General features: G+C 48.1%; 2 pseudogenes; both read left to right on the top strand.

The window, feature by feature from the left end:
• Window positions 1-15,425: 15,425 nt before the first annotated feature.
• LOC145246259 (U2 spliceosomal RNA) lies at window positions 15,426-15,639 on the top strand (annotated as a pseudogene).
• Window positions 15,640-15,853: 214 nt separating this feature from the next.
• LOC145246309 (U2 spliceosomal RNA) lies at window positions 15,854-15,993 on the top strand (annotated as a pseudogene).
• Window positions 15,994-16,805: the final 812 nt, after the last annotated feature.

Below are 16,805 nucleotides of genomic sequence, written 5' to 3'. Positions count from 1 at the left end.
ATATATATATATATATATATATATATATATATATATAATGGCGATTACCCATTCACTAATAATGGACTTTTCTAGCTATTATAAAAACTCCGAGAGTAGTTAATACTCTCGTGGAGAAATAATGCGACCCTAACGGCGAAAGGTTCGATAATCCGTCCGACAGAAACTGGGGCATTTTTCTGTCTGACTGATTCAAATATCCAATCTCCCAGGCTTTACCGACTTTCGGGAGGAGCAAGTTTATCGCTTGTAGTCTGAGATTCTTTCACCGAAGAATGGCGACGAGTTTTCTCAGACTTAATTTTTAGTCGCGTGCAAGCGACTCTATAAGTCACTCCGTCGGTCCGTCGGTAGATCGGTCGGTCTGTTGGTCTGTCCGTAACACTATTGTGCTTGGCCTTTTTGGTTAAGATAAAATGTCTGTTGTTAATAGATGCTGTTCTTAGCTTTTTAAGCTTTTCTTGGCCTTTTGGCCAAGTTCCCGCCTATCTGTGGAGCGCTCAGTTTTAGGGTTTCTGTCAGACCTCTGCCCCTTTCCAATTCTACTTCCTTCAGCCTCTCAACCAGCCGAATAAATCTTGTTTCTCTTATTAGAAAGCCTCCAAGATCCCCAGGCTCCTAAAACATTTTTTTCTTTTGCCCACCCTTCCTCTCGGTATTCGACCCAGCTTGGAGGAAATTAAATCAAACACTAACACCCCGCCCTGACCGCCAATTTTTTCTTTTCTCCCCTATTTAGGACATAACCACTCTCCCCTCCATTTAGAGGCTGCTCGCGAAACCCTGGTCCCTTTACAAACCAGAGTGAAACAAATGGTCTAGCATTTCAGATAGGGTTGGGAGGGTCTTACTAACCGAGTTTTTTTCCCCCAAGTCCCTCGACACAAATGAAATTTTATTAAGATTGTTATCTTTTTTGTATTTTTTGATATAAATAAAAAATGTTTTAAAATTGGGTTTAAGTAGGAACAACCCTCCTCCCACCACACATACATAAATACAAATTTAAAAGGGTAACCATGATAAAAAATGCTGGCCGAGAGAAAAATCATTTAAAATTTACAACAGAGACGAGATGGATCAACTAACCTCACCATGAACAAAAAAAGAAAGGGGTTCTTTTTGAGTTGGCCTTGTGCCTAAGTTTTTTGTTCATTTTTCCCAATTGTATTTTTTTCCTGTGAATAAAAAATTTAATATCTCAAAGTGTAGTCTGTCTTTCTCTGCTCTCCCCACTCACGGGGGGATCCCAGCTGATAATTTACGACCTTCCCGCGAGGGAGAGTCGGAAACACTTTCTCTCTTCCCTCCACTAACTTCCAACTCTCTCTCTCAGTTCTATCTCCCCTCTTGCCGCCTTTGGCGCAACTTCTTTTTGGCGCCAAAGTCGGCTCCTCACTTTGGACGCCGTTTTCAAGTCAGTCAAAACTGATTTTTTTTTCTTTTGGATTTTACCATACACATTGACTGACCATGGAAACCACCGATACAGGAAGAGAAAAAAAGAAACAACATCAGGCAAGGAAATGATAATTCCCCCAAAGTACGACTCCCCACATGGGGGAGCAACACTCAAAACCAAAGCGGCGTACCACCCGGACAACATGAAAGCAGAGGCAGCAACCCCAAAAGACAGTGCCCAGGTAGAAGCTCCCCACGAGGGCAGCTCCCCCAAAGAGGGAGCAAATTACCAAACTGAGGAGGCACGCCCACGAGATCCTCCTAACCAAGGGGCAGCAGTCCCAAAAGACATAACCGGGGGAGAAGCTCCCCACGAGGGAAGCTTCCCCCCCAAAAAAAAGAAGAGGCATACAGCCCAGAAATGAACACTGGCAATGAGGTAGCCGCCTCAAGAGACATTATGAAGGGGGATGCGCCCCCAAAGGGAAGCTTCCCAAATAAGGGAGAAGTACTGGACACACCCGATCAAAGCGTGAAAGAATCAATCCCTAAAGGGAAATTTGTCTCAGAAAGCACCTCCAAGACAGCGGAACGATCTTTTAACCCCACAAAAGACCCCTCGCCCAAGACATCAGAGAGATCTGCATAGGGTAAAACCGCTGATAAGAGACCCTCCCCACAGGAATATAAAGACTTGTACCTTACCAAGTACAAGGAATATATTGAGGGGAACGTCATCAAGCCAATACTGGGGACTGAGAGGCGATGGAGGACAAGATCCTATCCTTCATCACTTCGGACATCCGGGGAAATCAGCTCAAGAGGATGAAAAAAGAGGAAATGGCTGAGCTCCTCCAGAAACTGAATATACCCGCCAAGTATATACACCAGAGGAGCTTCGCGATGTGGGACGTACTGCTCCCCAACAAGGATGAAGCAGAAAAGTTCTCATGCACAGAACTTAAATGCGCAGAGTATTGGGGCAGGAGGAAAATCCGAGTACAAATATTCAATGCTCCTGCTGATCTACACACAGAACTGCTGGGAGCTTTCCTCAGTAATTTTGGAGAGGTGGAGCGAATGGACCTGGCATGCTCCCAAAATGGTGTCCACCTTGGAAGTTATACAGTAGCAATGCGGGTAAAAAAAGAAGGCTTTCTAGGCATACCAGCTACAATATCTTTCAAGGAAGCCAACATGACAGTGGTGGTTGAGGGTCGGCGCCTTCACTGCTGGTCTCGTCTGAAGCAGGGCAACATGGCAAAGAACTGCCTTCAAAAAGCAGTTCCAAGCCAACCAGCGCCACAAGTAAACACAGTTTAAGTAGTGGGAGTGGCAACAGCCATTGAAACTAAGGAATCACCAACATCAGCCCTTGAGTTGGCAAAGCCCAAGGATCAATGGAGTACGGTGGCAGGGCATAAACGGAAAAACACATCTATCTCCACATCAACCCAACCACCTGCTCAACAGCAACAGCAGCAACAGCAGCAACAACAGTCGCAGTCACAACAACAACAACAGCAGCAACAACATAAGCAGCAGCATCAGCAGGAGCAGCAACAACAGCTGCAGCAGCCAAAGCCGCAAAAGCAGCTGCAACAACAACACCTGTTACAACAGCAACAGCCAGACAAGCAGCAGCAACAACAGCCACTGCAGCAGCTTGAAAAGCAGCAACATCAACAACAGGAGCAGCAACCAGAGGAGCAGCAACAACCAACGGTCCCCACACCAATCGAGACGAGGACCAAGCGGAGGAAAAACTGCTCCTCTGAGGATGAATCAGCTAGTGAGAGGGAGAAGAACCCAACCTCACCACTCTCTGGTTAACTCGAAATGGAGAAAAAGAAAAAAAGAAAAGAAGAAAAAGGGAAGAATAGGTGGCCCCTCACTCCCTGTGAGCATACACCACCCCAAACAACAACACAACCCACTTCCCTCTCCAAAACACACACTGCACCAACACCAATACCAGACATCACACCAGACACTGCACCAACACCAGACACGGCATCAACACCAGACACTACACAAACACCAGACACAACAGAAACACCAATACCAGACACCACACATACACCTGTCCCCACACAAATGCAGACTGAGCCACCACCCCAAAAAGAAAAGAGTGAACCCGGGAGGGGGAGAGACCCTTCAACTTCTCCCGCTCATGGACTTACTGCATCAGAGACTCTTCCCCTTGAAATGAGGGAGAAACTGTGTTTTATAGACCCCCTATCTGTGGCAATTGACTTACACCACCAACAGAGAAAAAAATTAAAACCTCTGCTGGATTGCCAACAGATAGGGGGAAAAGACATTAATGTTCCCTCTAATTTCCCGGACGCCCCACTGATAGCAACTTTTGTCAGGCTTCCAGAGGCCTGCAAGACAAACTTATGGACAATGCTGGAGGGCGCTGAAGGAGCTATTCCGGGAATTGAACTGATTAGAAGAAATTACCCTTCCCTTGAGGAACTCGCAAAACAATGCAAGGGAAGGGTCCCAGTGTTGGTTCATTCATCACTCTATAGGGCCCTTAAATTGACTTTCCCATTGGACGTTGGCGGCATTGTGAGAGAAGGCCAGGTTATGAAAAACCTGACCACCTTGAGCATTGCATAAAGTGTCGGCGTCCTTTCCCCGACCGATTTCGGAGCTGAGTGTAACACATCTTAAGGTAGATACCATGGCTTTGAATTTGGCTAGTCTGAATGTGAGGGGCTTGAGATCATCGAGCTGGGCGGCTCGCCTCCAGCACAACCTCTTGTCCCTTGGAGTGGATGTGGCTGCGATTCAGGAGACGCATTTCATTTCTTCTTTGGACTGTCAGGTGCTGGCGCAAGATTTTGAGGTTTTCTCAGCATATGGCAGCCCGTGGGGGAAGGGAGTTTCCGTGCTGGTTAAACACACCCTGTCCACGACGGCCAATGTTGTTCATAGGGATGGACAGGCTTGTCATGGCTGATGTTGCCATGAAAGATTCTCTGTTTAGAGTGGTCGCGGTTCATGCACCCAGCACCACTAGTGAGAGGGTCTCATTCTTCAGTCAGCTTGACGCGTTTGTAGATTGTCGGAAGCGGGTAGTGCTAATGGGGGATTGGAATGCCATCTTAGATAGATAAGGTAGGAGGCGAAGCTAGAGGGTCGGAGATGTGTGAGGCAGCCTGGCTGATCTGATGGCTAGATGTGGTTTGGTCGACAGGTTTCGCGTCAAGCATCCGGGGCGGGAGATGTGGACGTGGACCAATAGTGTTTCCTTCCTATGCAAATACCTATTTGGACAGGATGTTAGTTAGGAGAGGCGAAGTAGACTTCTTATCTTGGCCCACGTTCACTTGGCCAGGCCACGTTCACTTGGCTGAAGCTAGGAAATAGGCCTAAGTTAACGGGGTAGTGGAAGTTAAACACCTCCCTTCTGGAGATACAAGACTTCCAAGATCAGTTAAGAGAACTAATTAAAAAGGCACTAGTAGGGGCCGTTACCGGGAGTAAGTGGTGGTAAGGTCTCAAAGCCAAGATCAGAAGCTTCTCTGTCAAGTATGCCCAGCGCCTCGCGCTAGATAAGGCCAAGACGAAGAAGAAGCTAGAGCAGAAACTAGCCTGGGCTACGGGGGAGGGTGATAAGGTTAGTCAGGAACTAGCTAAACAGGACCTTCTACGCGAGACTAGCGAGCGTTACGAAGGGCAAATAGTTAGAACTAGGCTTAGAAAGATAGGCAACGAAGCAGTCAATTTTGATTCAGACGTGCGCCGTGAGGTTTCTAGGCGTGGCTCGGATAAATACATTGCGAAAGTCAAAAATTCGGATGGACGCACCCTGAAACCCGATCTTCCGGTCCTTGAGTTTAGCGAAAATTTGGCTGACTGTTCCTGCCTTGAGGCGACTAGAGAGGCTAGTTGCAAGGGCCGGGTGACGGAGAAGGAGGTCTTTACTGCGCTGAAGCAGGTCAGCTGTGACAGATCGCCAGGACTCGATGGTCTGCCATACAAACTCTATTTAAGGCTGTCGCCCATGTTTCTGCCTCTTCTCACGGATTTGTTCAACCATTGGTTTGCTCAGGGATCCATCCCAGAGCAAGTCACCAAGGGAGTGATCACATTGCTGAGGAAAGGTGACGGGCATGGTGGGGAAGAGTTAGACGATTACAGGCTCATAACTCTGCTAAACACAGAGTTGAAGATTTTGGCCAAGATCTTGCCGAATCGGCAGCAGGTTGTTATCGACGAGTTGGTTGAACCAGAACAGAACTACGCTGTGAAGGGGAGATCGATTCAGAACAACTTGCACCTGATCCGCACGATCCTAGAGGGTGGAATAGATGACGACACGGAAGCCGCGCTGATCAACTTAGATCAATCCAAAGCTTTCGATAGGGTCGACCATCGTTTCTTGGCATCTGTCTTAGAGGCCGCAGGTTTTAAACCGGACTTTTGCAAGTGGATCTCCGTAATGTATCAACAGCCCATGGCTGTCGTGCAAGTCAACGGAAAGCGCTCGAAACCCTTTGTTATCTCTCGGTCGGTTCATCAGGGTTGTCCGCTGTTGCCCCTGCTCTATGTCCTGACTTTTGAGCCCCTGCTCCGCAAGCTGAGACGTGGGGAAGCAAATTCGGCCCTGCGCGGAATAGCTCTGCCTGGTGGCTCAGCTGCCAAGGTATCCGCATTCGCCGATGATGTCACGGTCTTCGTGTCGGGCTTCAGAGACATTGAGATTGTGTCGGAGGCACTCGCACAGTACGAAAGAATCACGGGGGGGGGCCAAGATAAACCGCAGCAAGTTGGTAGGACTGTGGTTGGGTGCCTGGAGTGGCAACACAAACCTCCCGGCACCCTTCAGCTGGAAAGATGGCCTGGTCCAGATCCTCGGCATGTAGTTCGGACCGGGTCTCCTGCTTGACAAGAATTGGTTGGAGGTACGGTCAAAGGTGGAGACTGCAGTCAATTCGTGGCTTCCTAGGAAACTTTTCTTAAAGGGTAGAGCTGAGGCATACTCCACTTACGTCTTTCCTCTCATCCTCTACTGACTGGCCATACTTTCCCTGCTAGCCGAACACCTAAAGCTCTTGTCAAACTCTTGTCCTCGCTCCTTTGGGACACAGGAAGACACTGGGTGAGCAGACAGGTTTGTATTAAACGTCCGTGTGAGGGAGCCTTGGGAATGCCGGACTTGAAGTGTCATCGAGATGCTGAGAGGCTGGCCTTCCTGAGCCACTATATGCATGATGACCAACCGTGGCACCCTGTGGTTACTGCCGCCTTCCCCAACCTCGTTCTCGACCCTTCTATGGAGAGCCGTCGCAGGCCCTGGGGAGAATCTGCCTACATGAAAGAGTGCCGAGCCACGCTAAAACGACTACCAATGTCCAGCGACCTTGTGACTGCTACCCGTAGGGAACTCCACAGGGATCTAGTGAAGGGGGCCGCCCACGACACGTTATGCGTGCGTTTGGGTTGGCAGCAGAGTGAGATCCGCTCCGTGTGGAGCTGGGCGCCAGGTCCGAGTCATCTGAACAATTCGGAGTTCTCTCTGACCTGGCAATTGGCCCAAAATGCACTTCCACTCAACAACATACAATGCAGTTCCGGGCTTTTGGATTCGCCTGATTGTCCCCGTTGTGGGACAACGGCCGTAGAAACTACTGATCATGATTTCTTTGATTGCCGCAAACTCCACCAGTACTGGTCGTATGTCAGCGAAGTGACGGCTCACATCGAACCTGAGCATCCTCGCCCAATTACTGTATCCAATGTCGTGGACAACGTGAGGCTGCCGTGGGACCGGGAAAGACAAATGGTCTACGTTACAATCCTGGCCGTGGCGAGAATGATGATTTGGACGTCGCGTCTGCAAGATTGCCGGGGGGGGGTGTTGTCTTTTTCTGATTAGGATCTGATCGCTTTCTTTAAACACCAACCATGGGTGAAGATCCGATGTGATAGAAGAAAGCTGCATCGCGCGGCATTTGACAGAAGATGGATACATGTAGCAAGTCTGTGTGTACAAAGAAGAGCCAAATTTGAATACATGTTCCCGGCCTCGGTGTGGAACGTGCAGTCCATAAAGTAAAATTAAACAAGTAGCCTCTCAGCTAGCTGAGTGTGTGTTCCATCCCTCCCCGATTAGGAAGGCTCCGAGATCCCCACCCCCTCATACTTGCAATTTTTCTTTTAACCCCTTCCTCTAAATTTCACCCATCTTGGAGAGAAAGATATACAGACTAACTCTCATCCCTTACCCACAAAATTTTCTTTTTTCCATTCACCCCCATCTAGAGGGCATCCCCACCTAGAGACTGACCCACGGAAGCGAGGTTCCTTTTAGAAACCTAGTGGAACGGGAAGTCTATCAACTAGACGGGGTTGGCAGGGTCCTACTAATCACCTTTTGTTTTTTCTTCCCCCACCCTCAACACAAATGAATTATTGTACCATTTTATTATCTTTTTGTTTTTGCACATCAATAAAAAATGTTTTAAAAACTGGGAGTTAAGTAGGACGTCCCCCAATATGAAAGGGTGAATGCGATATTATGGTGAAAGAAGATACTAGCTGGGAGAAATTTTGATTTTGTTTAGTTCTGGAGTGACAAGGATGACCAACGACCCCCACAATCCCCCCTTTTGAGTTGGTCATGTGCCTAAGTTTTTAGTTCATCGTTGATTTTGACTGTATTTTTAACATGAATAAAAGATTTAATATCTCAAAGTGTAGTATCTGTTCTCTGATACATACACCGCGCTAGGCAGTGTTGTTCTGGCGACACATTCTCGTGCCCAGAACACCTGACGAGCTTGTTGGGTAGCGTTCTGTCCGCACCCCCACTTGGTCTGTCTTTCTCTGCTCTCCCCCCTCACGGGGGGGATCCGAGCTGATAATTTATGACCTTCCCACGAGGTTGAGTTGGAAACACTTTCTCTCTTCCCTCCAATAACTTCCCACTCCCTCTCTCAGTTCTATCTCCCCTCTTTCCGCCTTTGGCGCCACTTCTTTTTGGCGTCAAAGTCGGCTCCCCACTTTGGACGCCGACTCCACGTCACTCATTTTGGCGATTTTTCAATATAGGAAAGAGAGCTTCTTTAAAAAATTGACACCCCCAGCCCGGGGGCCACCAATACAGATACACCCAACCAAGGGGTTATCACAGGAAAAACTGCTCCCCAAGAGGACGACTCCCTAACCGAGGGAGCAAAAAGCAACGGGGCATACCGCCCGGATAATAAACTGAAGGACGCCTCCCAGAAGGGAGAAAACTCACCAGCAGCTCCCCAAGAGGGCGACTCCCCACAAAGGGGAGAAAAAACAATGTTGGACGGGGCATCCCGCTCTAGCAAGAAAAATCAAGAGGCAGTAGCCCCAAAGGACGATAAGGAGGACAGTGCTCCCCAGGGGGCTACTGCCCCAAAAGGGGAGCAAATCAAGAAAACGAGGGGGCATACAGCCTGGACCTCCCCAAAACAAAAGAGGCAAAAGCTCCCAAGGACAATAAAGGGGACAATGCCCCCCAGGAGGCCGACTCCCCTAAAAGGGAGGCGTTTCCTGGAAGAAGCATAGAGCAAGGAGCGTCGGAAAGGGAAATGCAACCCTTCCACAAAGGAACAGCAAGAACAGTCCAACCCCACCAAAGATCCAGCACCAACAAGAGGGTCTGCATGGGGGAAGACTGTAGAGAAGCAACTGTCCCCTCAAGAGTATAGAGACTTGTACTTGACCAAATACAGACAATACATAGAGGGGGCAAAAATTAAACCAGTGCTAGGCGCTTGGGAGGCAATCGAAGTCAGAGTCCGCTCCCTCATCATCACCGATATGCCGGAAAACCGTCTCCTAGGGATGAAAAAGGAAGACATGGCAGGGCTCCTACACAAGCTAAACATCCCGGTACTATACCTGTACCAAAGGAGCTACGCCATGTGGGACATCCTCCTACCCACCAAGGAAGATTTAGAGAGACTCTCCCTACAAGAAATTAAATATGGGAGAATAAAATTAAAGCCCGAATACCAGGTCAGGACAAGGACCCGGGTGCAGGTATTCAATGTACCTATGCAAATATCAGCAGAAATCCTGGGATCCTTCTTCACACAGTTTGGCGAGGTGAAAAAAATAACCCCAGTGCGGTCGAAAACCAGTATGCACTTGGCAGCTACACTGTAGCCATGAGGCTAAAGAAAGAAGGCTTCCAGGCTATACCAGCACAGCTGACATTTAAGGAGGCAACTATGACGGTGGTGGTGGAGGGCCGTCGTCCGCACTGCTGGTTCTGCCAAAAGCAGGGTCACATGGCCAAGAGCTGCTCTCAAAGGTCAACTCCTACTCGAATGACACCAAAGGCGGTCTCAACCTCTTAGACAGCACCAGTGTCCAAACAGGCTGTCACGACTCCTGCAACCGGAGCACCAACCCCAGCACCGAGGAAACCCAAAACCATGCAGGAGGCCAAGGGGGAGGAATGGAGCACGGTAATGAGGCGGAAATAGAAGCCCATAATCCCATCTGTCATTGTCCCACCACCAACCCAACAACCGAGGCAGCAACAACAACAGCCTCCACAACAGCCGCAGCAACAGCCACGGCAGCAGACACAGCAGCAGCAGCAGCAGCAGCAGCAGCAGCAGAACCAGCCGTTGAAGCAGCCGCAGCAACAACATCAGCTGCCGCGGCCAATTCCACAACCAATGCCAGAAAACAGTGGCAACAACAAAAGCAGCAGCAGCTGAAGCAGCAGCAGCAACAGCTAAAACAAGAACAGCAGCAAAAAAAAAAACAAAAACAAAAAAAAAAACGGCTGCAGCAACCAGAGCAGCAACCAGAGCAGCAACAGCATCAACCAGAGAAACAGCAATTAGAGGAGCAGCAACAACCAACGGTCCCCACACCAATAGAGACGGGGACCAAGCGAAGAAAACACTGCTCCTCTGAGGATGAATCCGCTAGAGAGAGAGAGAGAGAGAGAGAGAGAGAGAGAGAGAGAGAGAGAGAGAGGAACTCAACCTCACCACTCCCCAAATCACACACTGCACCAACACCAGACACCGCAATAACAGCAGACACCACATCAACACCAGATACCGCACCAACAACAAACATGGCACCAACACCAGACACCGCACCAACACCAACACCAACACCAACACCACACAAACACCCGGTCCTACACCAATGCAAACTGAGCTACCACCCCAAAAAGAAAAGGAAAAGAATGAACACAGGGAGGGCAGAGACTCCTCTGCTTCTCGTAGACCAACCAGATTAAAAGTCCTTTCCCCTGAGGAACTATGTAATGTAGACCCTCTGTCTGTGACAACAGACATTTCCCATCGGCAGAGGAAAAACTTAAAACCTCTGCTCGATTACAAACAGATAGAGGGGAAAGATGTAAATATCCCCTCAAATTTCCCGGACGCCCCACTCCTAATAACTTTTGTCAGAATTCCAGAAGCCTGCAAGACCAACTTGTGGACAAAACTGCAGGCCGCTGAAGGGGCGTTTCCGGGAATCAAACTGGTGAAAAAAAATGACCCTTCTCTTGAGGAACTGTCAAAACAATGCACGGGAAGGGTCCCAGTGTTGGTCGATCCGTCACTCTACAGGGCCATAAAATTAATTTATCCTTTGGACGTTGGCAGCATTGCGAGAGAAGGTCAGGATATGAAAAACCTGACCACCTTGAGCATGCCACATAACGTCGGCGTCCTCTCCCCAGCTGACTTTGGAGCTGAGTGTGACATACCCTAAGGTAGGTACCATGGCTTTGAATTTGGCTAGTTTGAATGTGAGGGGCTTGAGATCATCAGGTCGGGCGTCTCGGCTCCGGCACGACCTCTTGTCCCTGGGAGTGGATGTGGCTGCGATTCAGGAGACGCATTTCATTTCCTCTGTGGACTGTCAGGTGCTGGCCCGAGATTTTGAGGTTTTCTCAGTATATGGCAACCCGCGGTGGAAGGGAGTTTCCGTGCAGGTTAAACGTACCCTGTCGGTGATGGTCGACGTTGTCCATAGAAATGCAGTGGGCAGGCTAGTTGTGGCCGATGTTGTCATAAAAGATTCTGTGTTTCGGGTGATCGCGGTTCATGCGCCCAGCACTGCTCGTGAGAGGGCCTCATTCTTCAGTCAGCTTGACGCATTTGTAGATTGTCAGAAGTGGGTAGTGCTAATAGGAGATTGGAACGCCATCTTAGACCCCGAGATAGATAAGGTAGGAGGCGATACTAGAGGATCAGAGAGGTGCGAGTCCAGGCTGGCTGATCTGATGGCTAGATGCGGTCTGGTTAACAGGTTTCGAGTCGAGCATCCAGGGCGGGAGATGTGGACGTGGCCCAATAGTGTTTCCTCTTATCCAAACACTTACTTGGACAGGATGTTAGTTAGGAGAGGCGAAGTAGACTTCGTATATTGTCCCACGTTCACTTAGCTAGGACAGACGGATCATAAACTAGTTATGGCCTGGCTGAAGCTAGGAAATAGGTCTAAGTTAGTGGCTCACTGGAAGTTAAACACTTCCCTTCTGGAGATACAAGACTTCCAAGAGAAGCTAATAGAATTAATTCAAAAAGCACTAGTGGGTGCAGTTACCGGGAGTAAGTGATGGGTAGGTCTAAAAGCCAAAATTAGAACCTTCTCCCTCAAGTATGCCCAGCGCCTCGCACTAGATAAGGCAAAGACAAAGAAGAAGCTAGAGCAGAAACTAGCCCGGGCTAAGAGGGAGGGTGATAGGGTTAGTCAGGAACTAGCTAAGCAGGACCTTCTGCGTGAGAATAGCGAGTATTATGAAGGTCAAGTAGTCAGAGCTAGGCTGAGAAAGGTAGGAAATAAAGCAGTCAACTCCAACACTGACGCGCGTCGTGAAATTTATAGGCATGGCTCGGAGAAGTACATTGCAAAGGTAAGATATCCAGATGGACGCACCCTGGAATCTACTCGTGAGATCTGCGAGGGGTTTTGAGAACATTTTGAGGAGCGTTTTACGCAGCAGCCTGATCTTCCAGTCCTTGAGTTTAGCAACTATTTGAGTGACTCTCCCAGCCTCGAGGCGGCTAGAGCGGCTAGTTGTGAGGGCCGGGTGACGGAGCGGGAAGTTTTTACAGCGCTGAAGCAGGTTAGCTGTGACAGATCGCCGGGAACTCTATTTGAGGCTGTTGCCCATGTTTCTGCCTCTTCTCACGGATGTGTTCAACCATTGGTTTGCTCAGGGATCCATCCCAGAGCAAGTCACCAAGGGAGTGATCACATTTCTGAGGAAAGGTGACTGGCATGGTGGGGAAGAGTTAGACGATTACAGGCTCATAACTCTGCTAAACACAGAGTTGAAGATTTTGGCAAAGGTCCTGTCAAATCGGCTGCAGGTTGTTATCGGCGAGTTGGTTGAACCGGAACAGAACTCCACTGTGAAGGGGAGATTGATTCAGGACAACTTGCACCTGATCCGCACGATCCTAGAGGGAGGGAGAGATGACGACACGGAAGCCGCGCTGATCAACTTAGATCAGTCCAAAGCTTTCGATAGGGTCGACCATCGTTTCTTGGCATCTGTTTAGAGGCCGCCGGTTTTAAACCGGACTTCTGCTAGTGAATCTCCGTGATGTATCGACAGCCCACAGCCGTCGTGCAAGTCAACGGAAAGCGCTCCAAACCCTTTGTTATCTCTTGGTCGGTTCATCAGGGTTGTCCGCTGTCGCCCCTGCTCTATGTCCTGGCTTTTGAGCCCCTGCTCCGCAAGCTGAGACGTGGGGAAGCAAATTCGGCCCTGCGCGGAATAGCTCTGCCTGGTGGCTCAGCTGCCAAGGTATTCGTGTTCACCGATGATGTCACGGTCTTTGTGTTGAGCTTCAGAGACATTGAGGTCGTTTTGGAGGTACTCGCTCAGTATGAAAGAATTACAGAGACCAAGATTAACCGCAGCAAGTCGGTAGGCCTGCGGTTGGGATCCTGGGCATGTAGTTCGGACCGGGTCTCCAGCTTCACAAAAATTAATTGGAGGTACGGTCAAAGGTGGAGGCTGCAGTCAATTCATGGCTTCCTAGGAAACTTTCCTTAAAGGGTAGAGCTAAGGCGTGCGCCACTTACGTCTTTCCTCTCATCCTTTACCGACTGGCTGTACTTCTCCTGCCTGGACAACACCTAACAGCTTTTGTCGAACTCTTGTCCTCGCTTCTTTGGGACAGAAGAAGAAACTGGGTGAGAAGACAGGTCTGTATTCAACGTCGGTGTGAGGGAGGCTTGGGAATGCCGGACTTGAAGTGTCATCGAGATGCTGAGAGGCTGGCCTTCCTGAGCCACTGTATGCAAGATGACCAACCGTGGCACCCCGTGGTTACTGCCGCCTTCCCCGACCTCGTTCTCGACCCTTCTATTGGGAGCCCTCGCAGGCACCGGAGAGAATCTGCCTACATGAAAGAGTGCCGAGCCATGCTAAAACGACTACCAAGGTCCAGCGACCTTGTGACTGCTACCCGTAGGGAACTCCACAGGAATCTAGTGAAGGGAGCTGCCGACGACCCGCTATGAGCATGTTTGGGTTGGAAGCAGAGTGAGATTTGCTCCGAGTGGAGCTGGGTTCCAGGTTCAAGTCATCTGAACAATTCAGAGTTCTCTCTGACCTGGCGATTGGCCCGAAATGCGCTTCCTCTCAACAATATCGAATGCAGCGCTGGTTTTTTGGAATCGCCTGCCTGTCCCCGTTGCAGGACGACGGCCGCAGAAACAACTGATCACGCATTTTTCGATTGTTGCGAACTCCGCCAGTACTGGTCGCATGTTGGTAGGGTGACGGCTCGCATCGACCCCGAGTATCCCCGCACGATTACTGTATCAAACATAGTGGACAACGTGAGGCCACCGTGGTACCGAGAGAGACAAATGGTCTACATCGCAATCCTGGCCGTGGCGAGAATGGTAATTTGGACGTTGAGACTGCAAGATGGCCGGGGGGTGCTGCCTTTTTCTTATCAGGATCTGATCAATTTCTTTAAACACCAACTATGGGTAAAGATCAGATGCGACAGAAGAAGGTTGCATTGCGTGGCCTTTGAAAGAAAATGAATACAGTTAGCAAGTCTGTATGTACGAAGAGGGGCCAAATTTGAATACGTGTTTCCCGCCTAGGTGTGGAGCCCTCGGTTCTAGGGTTTCTGTCGGACCCCCGCCCTTTTTCAATTTTACTTCCTTCAACCTCTCAAACAGCCGAATAAATCTTGTTTCCCTTATTAGAAAGCCTCCAAGATCCCCAGCCTCCAAAAACAACAATTTTTCTTTTCTTTTGCCCCCCCCCCCCTTCCTCTCAAAATTCAACCCAGGAAATCAAATCAAACACTAACCAGCCCCCCGCCCTCACCGCCAATTTTTTCTTTTTTCCCCTATTTAGGACACAACTCCTCCCTCTCCATTCAGAGGATTTCTTCAAAAACCTTGTTCCTTTATAAACCAGAGTGAAACGGGTGGTCTAGCATTTCAGATAGGGTTGAGAGGGCCTTACTAACCGTTTTTTTTCTCAAGTCCCTCGACACAAATGAAATTTTATTAATATTGTTATCTTTTTGTATTTTTTGATATAAATAAAAAATATTTTAAAAATTGTGTTTAAGTAGGAACACCCTCCCCCTCCCACCATACACACACATGAATACAAATTTAAAGGGGTAACCATGATAAAAGATGCTGGCCGAGAGAAAAATCATTTAATATTTACAACAGAGACAAGATGGATCAACTAACCTCACCATCCCCCTTCTTTTTGAGTTGGCATAATTTTTTGTTCATTTTTCCAATTGTATTTTTCTTCCTGTGAATAAAAAATTTAATATCTCAAAGTGTAGTATCTGTTTCGGCAGATATTGCAAGCAAAGACCATATGTTAGGGCAACTCCACATATAAGACCTTGGTTAATGTAGAGCAACCCTTCATACCAATTGTCATTATCTAGCACCCCTACTCCCCGGGGAGTTGGTCCCCATTTCTCCTTCACTCCTCACATTAAAAATCGGCCTTGTGCCTAATTTGCTCAGTGGGGGAGCAAATAAATACCCTTTTCTTGGCCTTTTGGCCAAGATCAAAGTGTAGTATCTGTTCTGGCAGATACTGCACTTAAGATAATTTGTACCAGTCAATGGAGGGGAAACCCTCTATACTGGGACAATTATTATTTTTGGTAACCAGAGTGACCCCTTTTAGGGGAGCTGGTTTTTACCTCACATTAAAAACGGCCTTGTGCCTAATTTGCTCAGTGGGGGAGCAAATAAATACCATCTGTTCTGGCAGATACTGCAAGCAAAGACCATATGTGAAGGCAACTCCACATATAAGACCTTGGTTAATGTAGAGCAACCCTTCATACCAATTGTCACTATCCAGCTCCCCTACTTCCCGGGAAGCTGGTCCCCATTTCCACTTCACTCCTCACATTAAAAATCGGCCTTGTGCCTAATTTGCTCGGTGGGGGAGCAAATAAATACCCTTTTCTTGGCCTTTTGGCCAAGATCACAGCGTAGTATCTGTTCTTACTACATGCTGTACTTATGTTTTTAACTTTGTGATATAAAGTGGGAGATCACTTTTCTGTATTAATTTAATGTAAAATGATCACACACTTTACAACCAGTCAGTTTCAAAGCCATTCAAGTCATTCTCCAGATCATTCAAGTTGTTTTTGAAGGATTCCAGTTATTTTTTAAGCATTTAAGTCATTCTTAAGGTCATTCAATTCATCCTTAAGTTCATTAAAGTCATTTTAAGTCATTTACTTTTTATTTATCTAAGTCATTTAAGCCTATTTTTCGGTCATTTCAATTTATCTTTAAGAATTTCATGTCAATCCTACATTCACGCATTCGTTCATTACACGAGAGCACGCGACTAATGGCTATCGACCTTGTTACAGGGACAAAATTCTCCTTGTCTTGAGGCCCTCGCCGTTTCCCACTTTCCTACCTTGTGTTACATCATCTCGTGGTGAGAGAAAGGTAAATGCAAGAAATATGGCGACCCAACTCTGTTCTACCTCAGCAGTCGGTAAATACAGACAACCTTTCTTTATATTAATTTTCTTGCACAATATGTTCTTTCTATCTGAATCTGTTGTTCGCGTCTTTCTTTATACCCAGAATAACTGGCAACAAGAATTTGTGACCGCACGTTGAAAAGTCGAATATAAAATACCTCCACAATGGCAGGCGATAAGGTATTCGAACAAAGATGGTGGAATTCAAAGGAGCCCCTCAACAACACCGACCTTGCGACACAGATAGTGTTCCAAAAACACTAACAACCAATTATTCACAGAATAGGTACCTTAGAAGCGGACGACTAAACATTTTAAGGACCAGGAAATAACTCTGAAAGTTTCAATGAACTCTCAATTCGCCGCAACAACTCTAGAAGTTACCTTAAACTCTCTATTCACGGC

This window comes from Euprymna scolopes, chromosome 23, assembly GCF_053919585.1.
Source record: "Euprymna scolopes isolate OS-2025 chromosome 23, ASM5391958v1, whole genome shotgun sequence".
Lineage (NCBI taxonomy): Eukaryota > Metazoa > Mollusca > Cephalopoda > Sepiida > Sepiolidae > Euprymna > Euprymna scolopes.
This window is presented reverse-complemented; position numbering and strand designations above follow the sequence as displayed.